The sequence below is a fragment of the Engystomops pustulosus genome, chromosome 8 (assembly GCF_040894005.1).
Source record: "Engystomops pustulosus chromosome 8, aEngPut4.maternal, whole genome shotgun sequence".
NCBI classification, from domain to species: Eukaryota; Metazoa; Chordata; class Amphibia; order Anura; family Leptodactylidae; genus Engystomops; species Engystomops pustulosus.
In genome coordinates, this window is record NC_092418.1 from 41,634,115 (window position 1) to 41,646,766 (window position 12,652).

The 12,652-nt window shown below is 39.8% G+C and overlaps 1 protein-coding gene across 1 annotated transcript in view; it reads right to left on the reverse strand.

Moving 5' to 3' along the window:
• The window catches only part of METTL22 (methyltransferase 22, Kin17 lysine), a 151,698-nt gene that overhangs the window by 67,585 nt on the left and 71,461 nt on the right, over positions 1-12,652 (reverse strand). The window lies entirely within an intron of this gene.

Genomic DNA, 12,652 nt, shown 5'->3' on the forward strand with positions numbered 1-12,652 from the left:
AAGCAATTTTCTAACAAAGGTTTTTGCATAAAGAAAATTTTGAAGGGAACTTGTCTCCTTAAAATGGAGTCTAATTCTTAGGCAATTTGTTATAGGAAGGGCTGAGGAGATTTTACATAGTGTAGTATCTGCAGGTAGCATGTTATAGAGCAAGAGGGGCTGAGCAGATTGTACATCGGGTCTTTTCTGCAGGCATAATGTTATAGAGCAAGATGGGCTGAGCAGATTGTACATCGGGTCTTTTCTGCAGGCATAATGTTATAGAGCAAGATGGGCTGAGCAGATTGTACATCGGGTCTTTTCTGCAGGCATAATGTTATAGAGCAAGATGGGCTGAGCAGATTGTACATCGGGTCTTTTCTGCAGGTATAATGTTAAAGAGCAAGATGGGCTGAGCAGATTGTACATCGGGTCTTTTCTGCAAGTATAATGTTGCCAGTGAATAGATTTAACTAGAGGCTTCTTCCTAGGGTGCAGTCCAAATGAACCCCTGATATTCCCCATTTAACGCCATACAGGGGACTGGAACTCCCTGTAAATAACTACCAGGTCACTAGACAATGAAGTTGCCTCTGTTGAGTGTCAAGTGACCAGGTAAAGTTTGCAAGTAACTATAATCAAGGCAGAGGTTAGGGCAGATGGAGGAGGTTCAGGTAACACAAGCAGAGATAAAATACAGGTAGTACAGATAAACTACAGTGGATATCCTTGTAACACACCAGCTACTAGCAGGTTTATTGATCAAGCACCCTCCCATGGGGTAAGGGGCCTTATATAACCGAAGGCTGATTGTTGCATCCAGGTTACAGTCTGTTAGGACACACAGATGTTCTACATAGTTGTTATGGCTAGGACCCATTGCTGCTGGGCAGTGATATAGAGAGGACATAGCTTGCATACAGAGATGTATTACCAAACTTTTTGTTTCCCATCTGTGAGAATTAGTCTATACTTAAAAATTATGAAAATCTATTATAGTAGTCAAAATTTTTGTCTTCTAACATAATAGGGGCACTGTTCATTACCTACCCAATTCTGACCCTTTTAAAAAAAAACCTGTCAGGTCTCAGAAGTAACTGGCGGCTCAGGGTCTAGAAGGAACACTGCAGAAGATAGATCATGCCTAGCTACTGGACCACAACCTGTATCACAAACCCAGTCTGACTTGAAGCTACTATCAAATGACCTAGGGATGACAGACACTTGGAGATTTTATCACCCTGACGACAGGGAATTCACGTTTTACCCGGATATACACCACCCATGTCCAGACTAAACTATATCTTTGTGCAGGGGTTGTTGCTCCAGCGCACGATAGACAAGACTGTGGGGTAAATATTAGTTTCAGACCATGCATATAGGTTTGTATAGGTATTATAATGTTTTCATACATTTAAAAAAATTAAAACCTCATGTACAAAATTTTTGGGGGGGATTTTGCCATCTTCTTGCGCTAATAACTTTTTCATACTTTGGTGTACGGAGCTGTGGGTGGTGTCGTTTTTTGCGGATTTTGATGACGTTTGCAATGTTATCATTTTTAGGAGTGTACGACCTTTTGATCACTTTTTATAGAATTTAATTTTTTTTTTTAAATGGCATCTCCACTTGGAGATTTTATCACCCTGACGACAGGGAATTCACGTTTTACCCGGATATACACCACCCATGTCCAGACTCCACTTGGAGATTTTATCACCCTGACGACAGGGAATTCACGTTTTACCCCGATGTACACCACCCATTTCCAGACTGGACTATATCTTTGTGCAGGGGTCGTTGTTCCAGCGCACGATAGAAAAGACTGTGGGGTAAATATTAGTTTCAGACCATGCACCGACATCCATATTCATAGCTCCCACATTTAAGCCAGGGATGGATTTTTGCTGGCGATTTCTGATTTACCTCGCTAGAGATGACTCCTTTTTTTAATATGAGTTTTCTCAAGTAGGCCAACAACTTGAGCCTTCCATGTGCTGGGAAGCAGACAAAATGGAGCTTAGGGGGGAAATAATGAATCATGTAGCGACATTCAAACTATGGAATAGGGAACGTTATGCCCCAACCAGCAATACCCTTAGGGAGGCCTGAACTACATACCTATCACGCCCCACCCCATTACACTCAGAAGCATGGAAGTCAGCGAGAAGACACCATGAATCCTTGATAGAGTATCAGGAATCACAGAGCCACACCAGATAGGAGGCCACTTTGTGCAGATTCGGAAATAAATATGGGAAATTTCTTGGAAACTTAGCAAAGGAACAGTCACCACAAATACAGATCAATAGGCTGAAAGACACAGATGGGCTGATACATGAGGAACCCCGCAACATTCTGTCCATTTTTTACATCGGCATTTGACCACGTCATGATGGTGGTGTATTTATCCAAGATCACTTTGCCTATAATATCGGAGGACGACATGACTTGTTTAAATACGGATATAACACCAGAGGAGGTCAATTCAGTTAAGACATGGGAAAGCACCAGGGCCGGATAGATTTCCGGTGGAGTTCTACAAAAGTGTCAGTGACCAGGTTGTACCACTGCTTGACAGATATTTCACTAAAATAATGCATGGCTCTCCGATCCCCCCTACGGATAGAGACCCCTTCCTGTCCAGCTCTCATCGGACTATATTGTTAATCAACCAGGCCAATCGCCTGTCTGACTTGCTACCCAAATTAATAAGTCGATCTGAAATGGGATTTGTGAAGGGTAGAGATGCGGTTACCAACACACGCCAAGTATTGGTGATGCTGGACATGGTGCCACACCAACCATCGTCGGTGAGCAAAAGAGAATTGCTGGCTTTGGACACAGGAAAAGCTTTTGACCAAGTCTGCTGGTGGTGGTTGGATCTGGTTCTGGACATATATGGGTACTCAGGCATTTCTGTACCTTTGTCACAGCTTTATACACCAACCCTAGGGCAGAAATCCTAACGTCTGGTTTCAAATCAAAAGTCATTCACCTACACAGGGGAATGCGACAGGGACGTGCCTTATCGCCTCTGCTGTTTGATTAAGCACTCAAATCGCTGGCAAGGACGCTTCACTCTCCTGTTATCAACAGCGGGGGACTATAGTGTGAAATAGCTGCGTAAAAACTGCTCTATATGTGGATAACATACTGTTATTCATATCGTATCCACTACGTGCAATACCCCGGATCCTGACTCACATTGCAGAGTTTGGGGAAGTGTCTGGGTTCAAAGTGAACTTAAATAAAAGCGACCTCTACCGTTGGAGCCTCTTCCGAGAATTACATTATGGCAAACATCAAATAACAAGGGTGCTAATTGCGCCTATGTATGTTACTTTTTCAGACTGGAACAACATGATTGAACAGTGGATGCTTGTGGAACAGAGCACATCCACTTTTTATATATGCATTTGTGAAAATTAATGTATAATGTGAAATGCATGTATGATTTGTCATCACAGTCAGACCAAGAAAAAAAAAAAAAGAACCTGTCAGCAGCTGTTACCCTTTAAAAAAAAAGCCTCATTAGGCTTTGAAATGTTTTTTGATGAATTCTATCTTTTATGTGAAATCTCGTTTATATCCCCCAAAGTCAGGCAAATATGACTTTTCACACACAAGTTTAACAAGTGTATTGGATGCAGGGGTAGTGTCACTTCAGCTTCTATTGTACTGTAGCTAGAAACATGCTTTTAATATCATATTAAAAATAAGTATCATTGACATACCAACAAGCTTATAGGACATACAGGCAATTGAATAGTCAGGAACTGGATATTTACTTGCAGCTCATATTTCCATCTATCTCTTTAGCAATCTAGTAGTCTTGTGGGGTAAAACCTGGCGACAGGTTCCCTTTAATGAAAAAAAAAGGTAAAGGGCTGTGGAGGAACGTAGAAGTGCAAAATGGTCGTTGCTCCCTCCGGCCCTGGTTTATTTGGCTTTTAAATGCATTTGAAATAAAAGGTAGAATATTATACTGGTGTTTACCGCTAACACTGGGCATAATCTAAAATAATGAGAGGGATCCTAACCTTATTCTGATAAGAATACTACTTATTGTTATCCACACCCTCCCATCCTCAGTTTTATGCTTTATTCATATAATGAAGGTTTCATATTTTCCATATAAATAAATAATATCCATAATACCACACTGTATACTCTAATAAACTATGGAAGGAAAGGGACAATACATATATTAAAACCCCCTTGCACTGATGAACAGTTGCTGTAGGATATGAAGTGAATTGTATTATCATATATTATGTGCTATAGCAGCTCATAATTTACTATATAAATGATATGTATTACTATAAAGGATAACACAGAAGAATACAACATTTATGAACAGAGAACAAATGAAGGAGAAAATCCAGTTTGGAACCACTTAAAAAATGTAAGGGGTCAGCTAAACTTATATGTATGGCCTTGTATAGCAGGCACCTTGCATCATAATAATAATAATAATAATAATAATAATAGTTCTTTCTTTATTTATATAGCGTACACAGCGCTACATAGAGCTTGGCAGATCAGTCCCTGTCCCCATGGAGCTCACAATCACAACCCAGCAGCATTGCCGATGTGACCTACAATATCTTCAATACTTTCAAAAGATAAAGAATATTTACTATATTTCCCTAAAAATAGGACAGTGTCTTATATTAATTTTTGCTCCTAAAAAGGCACTAGGTTTTTCCATGAACAAAAAACCAACGACTTCTCTAACATCCTTATACACATGAAATGGTTGTCCGGTAAGGGAGTCCTGGTTTAAACTCCCGTAAATCTTCAAAGGATGGGTGCAACACCATGAATTGATAAACACTATCATCCTATATAACATCCAGGGAACCTTGGGAAATCCGGGTCAGGCTGGCTGACATAAACACATTACACACGGGAGCTTGGAATTAAAAATGGAGGTTGGTCAAGACATGACTAATCACCCTGAGCTGGATCACTCATACACAGCAGCTGGGGGATGGTGCAGCAATTGATTATTCTGTCTGGACAGGAGAACAGTTGCATCATTCTCTCCTGCAGAGAAAAACTCACAGGCTAGGTCAAGCGCTGAAGCAAGCTATTATCTGTTTAAATCAGCAAAACCACTCGGCTCTGGGATTAACAAAGATATGATCCTGCATCAGTGTAGCTACAGAATTCTCAATGTAAGTTTGCATCATAATGCATAAAATCAAATGGTAGGTTTCCTTTAAAAAGATTTTCAAAGCAAAATGTGTTTCAAATCTGGAACAGATTCTTCGTCGGTTGCAATATACTCTCAAAGGGAAAGCGTCTGTATTTAAAAGAAGTGCGAGAAAAACTTACTACTGGGGATTACCAAATTATTGATACACTGGATATGTGAGACATTGATCAACCGTGATAGCCCCTTAAGGACGCAGCCATTTTATAGCTTAAGGCTCAGCCCCATTTTTTGGATTCTGACTTGCGTCGCTTTATATGGCTATAACTTTTGAAAACTGTTACTTATCAAAGTGATTCTGAGATAGTTTTTTCCCCACATGTTGTACTTCACTTTACTGGTAAATTGTGGCAGATTTTGTGAAGTTCAAAATCAGTGAATTTTCAGGTAGATAGATTTACCACCTAAATAAGTTGCTGAATAACATTTCCCATATGTCTACTTTACATTTCATAATTTTTGAAATGTCTGGATAATTTATTTTGATGTCACGTGGCTTAATTAACCCATTTTCAAATCTGCCCCCCTCAAACTATCAGAAACAACTTTTAGAAAAATTGTTAACCCCTTGATAGTAATTACATCAAAATGGAGGTGAAATTTAGAATGGTCAAATTTTGTCGGTTATACGTTCATTTAGCCCTAAAATTTACACATTTCCAAAAGATAAAAAGAGAAAACCCATCTTACAATTTGTTATGCAATTTCTCCCGAGTACAGAGACCCCCCATATGTGGCCGTTACTTCTTTTATGGGTGCACAGTGAGGCGCAGAAGGGAAGGAGGGCGCTGCAGCTGCCAGGATTTTAGTTTCCTCATTGGCCCCTTTTGTAGGCTATAAAATTTTAACTTTTTCTGTTATGTGACGGCATTTTTTGGCCGAATTAGATGTTTTTTCCAGTGTCACCATTTTGTGACAATAATCATGTTATCTTTATTCTATGGGTCGATACAATTACGGAGATACCACACTTGAATATTTTTTCTTATGTTTTACTAAATTTGCCAAATAAAACCCTAATGTGGGGAAAAATCTATCATTTTTCCATCGCCGTCTTCCAGGTGGCATAACACTTGTACTTTTTTGGTTATGGAGCTGGTTGATGGCTTGTTTTTTGTGGTAAATGTTGTACTTTGCAAAAGTATCATTCTGGAGTACATATTTTTTTGATCACTTTTTATTGCATTTTTGTGGCATAATTTTTGGCAGGTTTTTTTTTTTTTTTACGGCATTCACCGTGCAGGCTCAATAATGATTTACTTTTATTCTATGGGTTGTTATAAACCCGGATTGGACCCCAGGGCTGCCATAGCAACGATTACCAAAGAAGGGGGGGGGGAGCAATCGTGGGGGAAAGACCCCCAAAGGCAGGTTAAATGCGGCGGTTGCGCTGACCACAGCACTTAACGGGTTAAACACCCGCAATCGAAGCCCTCCCTGACTGCGGGTGTTACACTGGGGTGTCGGCATCAGCTCTCCGTCCAATATATCATACACAGAGCGCTAAGGGGTTAAATATAATTTACTATCAGAGTTAATAATCTATGAATATAGGTATATATTATCTTATTTTTATATTATGGGGTCCATGAAAGGATTATAAGCCTGGTAACTACAATATGGAATATACATTGGGACTACCAAAACGGCATACCAGACTTTAAATGGACTTTTAATCCTTATATTCATTCATTTGTAATCAATCTCATACGTTTAGCAATAGCACTTTCCTTACAAGACATCTTGCCTGGGTAGCTTCTCGTATCACATATTTAATCCCATGAATGTCAGAAGCTCTTGCAGTAGCCAAATGATCTACTAATACTACATCATGGGGGGCATTATATTTCTAAGCTTGAACAAAATTGCACTATTTGCTGGGGAGGGGGGGGTCTTATTTTAGGGGAAAGAGGGTAAAAACTAAATCACTCTTTGCATGGTCATGTTGTCAGACTGTATTTAATTTTAACTGATTTATCATTTCGGACTATGGAGCTATGTAGGTGTTTTTTATATGCAGGACTAGCTTCAGTTTTCACTTATACTATTTGTTTGTCTTTTGGGGGGTATTTAGTGATGATGACGCCCACGGCTAATGACATCACGCCTCGTCACTGTGTATGCATGCAGGCAGAGAGCACAGAAATGTCTCTGCCCGCATTGCCTTTAACCTGGAAGATGCAGGGAGAAGAGGAGCCGGGGGAGAAGAGGAGGCCGTGGGTAATTACTGGAGGCGAGTACTAAGGTTTTTTTTAAAATATACTTGAGTATAAGCCAAGTGAGGCTTTTTCAGCACAAAAACTGCTGAAAAACTCGGCTTACACTCGAGTATATATACGGTAAGTGATATAACAGTTAAGCAATGAAATGTCTCGCTTGACTTTGGTTAAAGCTTATATTTTGGCGTTTATATATTATAAGGAGCCATGGGTAGAGTTCTCTTGACTTGGCGATCTGAAGAGACACCTAGAGGAACAATTTAACAAACAGATTAGTATTTTCAATCTCCCCTGTAAAAAGGTTTTATTTTTAGCAATGATTGTCTGCCTGCAGCAAGATGGGAAATTCTTCTTTGTGTTTTGCAGTTTTGACGTTTTAGTGCTTGGAACAAGATAAACATATATATAGGAGAGGAAAAATCTAAAGCCACTAAAGAAATGAAACCGACTCATCTCAAATGTCTGCCTATACTTTACAGAACTGATATGCAATTAACAAGAATCAGAAAATCCCATTTCTTCATCTTCCAGAATTAGATTTTTAGAGAGAAGAATCCTTAATCTTGCGAGTACATGACCAGACAGCAATTTTCACCGGAATTGTTAATATGTTGACTATACCCAACTGAGACCGAGAAACCTCAGTCATCCATCACAGTCCAAATAATTATCAGCTAAGTGCCATTTCTACAGCTTTACTTTTCAGATTCTTTTTATTACGTTTTTTTAACTAAACATAGAAGCCATCAGTGCATTAAAGGGGTTTGCCATTGAAAGAAAATTCTCAAATTTCAATCGCCTAGTGATGTGTACACAATAAAGATCATTTTTAACCCCTTACTTTAAAATTGTACTCGGTTGTATTGCTGTTTTAGCTCCTATCAGTGTAAAATTCCAGAGTTTGGGCTGGGACTCTCTAAGCAGACACTTCATGATCCCTCTGTGCTGAGTGAGATGCTGAGTGGTGGTAATGTGGTTAGATTATCTGGGTACAGGGTTTATTTACACATTCATTTAGCTTCTGAACATTGTACTAGTATCTGACTTATAGAAAAAGCGATGAGACAGATCAGAGATGAGAGATGATGAGGAGATCCATGAAATGTATTTGAATTTCTGGGGAAGCATATTGTAAGTGCCCCATGACAGCTCTCGTTTTTTTTCTACTGCTTTGTGTCTTGCCAATAACCGGACCCTTTTAGGGTTCACTGGTAATTGGAGCTGTGGGAGCTGTATAGATAGTGGCACCCCCTGCAAAAACACCTGGCCTACTGGATAAAAGACAACACTACCAATACGGCTAATCTTCATGGTGAAGAGTCATTCTATGAGCCTACTATTCAAGTATTTATCAGATGATTCTCCTCACGATATAATCAAAGCACCAGATGTTATCACCAGAGGCGCCGTCCTCTGTACTTCATGGAACAACAGGAAAAAGAGGAAACAACAATCTCAAAATCACCGGGATATGTTAAAGAATTCCGAATTTATAACCAAATCTAAAAATTTCCAAAAAAAAAAAATGGAGTCTGGTCACTAAGCTGAAAACAAGCGTTGGTGATAAGGGGTTAACATTTAAAATACATTACAATGGTAAGTCACATCATGTAGTGCAAATGATGGAGAATATATAGCATAACATTTCCAAACATCTGACATGTATGTAAAGGGTTATCAACATAACACAAACTTTAATTTGACAAAAAATAGTTACTATCTAAAATAGAAATAGGGGTGCAGTGTTTTTTTTTTTAATATGAAATACAGTTCAAAGAAAACAGCATGCAACACAGCAGGTAAGTGGGAGAATGGTAGGGAGGAGGCGAGATGGGGTTGAACAAGAGACAGAGGTTACTTGGTTTTTGTGATCGGTTGAAAAATTACCTTAGGGCAGTGGTGGTGAACCTATGGCACTGGTGCCAGAGGCGGCACTCGGAGCCCTCTCTGTGGGCACCCAGGCCATCACCCCATCATGAAGTTCACCAGACATGACTCAAAGAATCTTCCTATAGAATCTTCCTACAATGATAGGTGAATTTGCCCTCCTCCTTTTAAATGCATTGGTGTCTTTAGGAGGCTGAACAATTGAAAGTTGTCAAAGAACGAGGAGAAATAAATTACTGCTTAAATTGCTGTCCTGGCACTTTGCAATAAATAAGTGGCTTTTGGTTTAAGTTTGGGCACTCAGGCTCTAAAAGGTTCGCCATCACTGCCTTAGAGGGATGGTAGTTTAGTGAGGTCAAACCTGGTGACAGGTTGAGTATGAAATGTCCTTTCTAAATTCCCCCTCTTACGTGAAATCTCACACTTTTCCCTAGTAGTTGCGTCACTCCAAAAGCCCCTATCTTATTAGTATCAGTTATATAGTAGCTAGAAACAAGCTAAGAAACAAACAAGTAAATGGGCAAGGTTTCACATAAAAGGGAATTCCAGAAATTACTTTTCATCCCCTACATGCAGGGAATAACAATTTAGTGGGGGTAAAATGATGACAGGTTCATCACAGTGTTATGGCATATTCTATGCTGTGACATTAGAAAGCCCCTTTAACACTACAATTTGTTCTCAAAAATATGAGAAATAACATAGTAAAAAAGGACAAACATACTTCTGGGTTCATAGGTCCTGGAGGTGCCTCCTTTTATAACAATTTCATTGACACAAATACTCCCCAACTACATGTGCTACGAAGCAGGAATTATTCTCCCTAATTTTTCCAGCGGATGGAGGGTTATAGTTAATTTTTTCACTTTCCTTCCCTTGTTTTGAGTTTTTGGGATGTCTATTGTGGAAATATTTTGCAATATAGTGTTTCCTTTTTCGTATTATGTCTAATGCCTCTTGCTGACATTGTCACTATTTTTGATCAATTTATATTTATTTTAAACATTTACTTTTTGCAGGAATACAAAACAGAAACTTTGTTCTCCACACTCAGATGTTCTTGATAGGTGTCTCACACTATAAAATGCTGATGTAAGACTCGCTAAGAAATTGAATTTACTATCATGAACTCTAGCTATTGTACGTGAACAAACATGGGCTTTATCCAATGTACTCGGAAAAAAAAATACATTTTATGTTCCAGAAGTTAATATTTCTTCTCCACTGTGTGACTCCGTTTCTATTATTATTATTTTTAGGAACACGTTCTACACTATTTAACTGCATCAAGTAAACATAAACATGATACAACAGAAATATAAAAAAATTTTGACCCTTTTTTAGCCCACTTGGCATGAAAAACGCATACAAATTACCCCACAGGAAGGATGGTTCGTATGGATTGTGGAACTCCCACCTCCAAAGATACTGGTACCATAGGGTATAGATTCTCTCAACAAGATGTGTCTGACCTCTTTCCCTATGCATTGTTCTCATGCCTCCTGGCCCTTCTCTCCCCTAGCCCCTGTACTACCCCCCTCCCCTCTGTATAGCTACAGTCTCATGATATAATGATATATTTCCTAGTGACTATTGTAACGAAACTCCCCTTCTCTACCTTCCCTCTCCTTTATAACCTCCCACCCAATTCCTTTATCTACGTTTTGTTTTTCTCTTTCTATTGTCCATGTTGCTATTGGTCTTGTATTGTACATTAAGTCTGCAATGGTATGTCCTTTCTCATGTTATACATGCTGCCCATTAGTGGTCAAAGATTTAGGGCTTATTCACATGGCCGTCTGTGGGGACGTACATGCGTCCGCAAATTTGCAGCCGCATGTACGTCCCCATAGACGACAATAGCGGCGCGGTGCAGATGCGGTGCCACACATGTGTGGCACCGATCCGGCCCGCACACCGCAAAAAGATAGAGCATGCTCTATCTTTTGGCGTGTGTGCGGCCGTGCGCCGCTATTCTCTATGGAGGGAGGAGGGGCCGCCTCCTCCTCCTCTCCAGCACGTGGTGGTATGCCCGCACGACGGGCATACCGCTGTGTGAATGTACCCTTAATTGTTTGCTTTGCTGTATTTTTAAGCCATCATGCACTGTTGCTCAGTTTCTCCTCCTCCTTCTGTGGCATCACTTCCTCCTTCCTCATGCTGTCCTCCATTTGTGACTGTTGTTATAGTATATTTATACATTTTAATTGATTAAATAATTAATAATTAATTTAATAATAAATAGACTTCACCTCACTGTCTGGGGTTCGTTCCCCTTGGTGGTTGGTTAACAATTCTGGATAATAGTGCCACAATTTTTGCCAAATCTTTTTATCCTCTACATATATTCATAGTGATCCAGAGTTCCTACTTTTTGGAACCTTTGGGAGTTTATTGGCTAGTGGCTGCTGGATTACATCAGAATCCAACACATCTACATAGAGAGACCATCGGTTATCCGAGCACCCCTGCCCGGGGCATTTGGTGATTTGACAAGTCGTCACCAGGTGAGCAACCCTATTTAGGGGTTGGTTACATTTCTTCTTCTCTGGAAGTTATCACCCAAGGCACCGTCCAATGTTTTCAGTTTTTTTTCTTTTTGATTGTTTCTTTTTTATTATAGATAGTGAATTCAATCCTGTTGATGGCATTTTGTCCATAAGCGCACACTGCCACTGGAAGGGGAAAGAGCTCCCGACAGCTCCAGCCCGCAACTGCTGATGCAGACCGTCATGTGACCTGAGCTCCGGTCAATGATCTTCTATCGGAGCCGCAAACTGGCCCAGCGTAGGAGGAGGGGGCAACACTGGTTCCTCCTCTGCATAATCGCAGCGAGCGTAGGAACCCCTTGCTTAGTGTCTAAACAAGAAAATCACCAACCATATTTATACACTTGTTGGTTTTTTGGGGGGAGTAAATCCGCCTCTGCATGCGTCATAGAAGCACGTAGACATTATCTCAACCTCTGAATAAGTGAATAAATGATAACACAAGGAGCTCCGGTGACATAGCCAGAGCGGCCCAGACTGATTAGCATAATTTTTGTAACTCTATATAATTCCTCCTAGTTCCTCAGGAACTGCCTAGTAGGACTACTCTATCATCAGTAAAACTGACGGTCGATGTCCTATAAATAACTAAACACTACAATACTTCGAGGAGCTAATACACTGACCATGCCAGCTGCTTTTTAGATTCACTTCTAATGTGTAAACTATTAATTCAATAGAACAATTTAATCTAAATGCTAATCCCAGATTCAAGCAGAAATCATTCTAATAACATAAAATCGCCGTAATGCAAAGCAGAATGAAACCAAACAGTAGATAAAAAAAGAAGGCAGTTT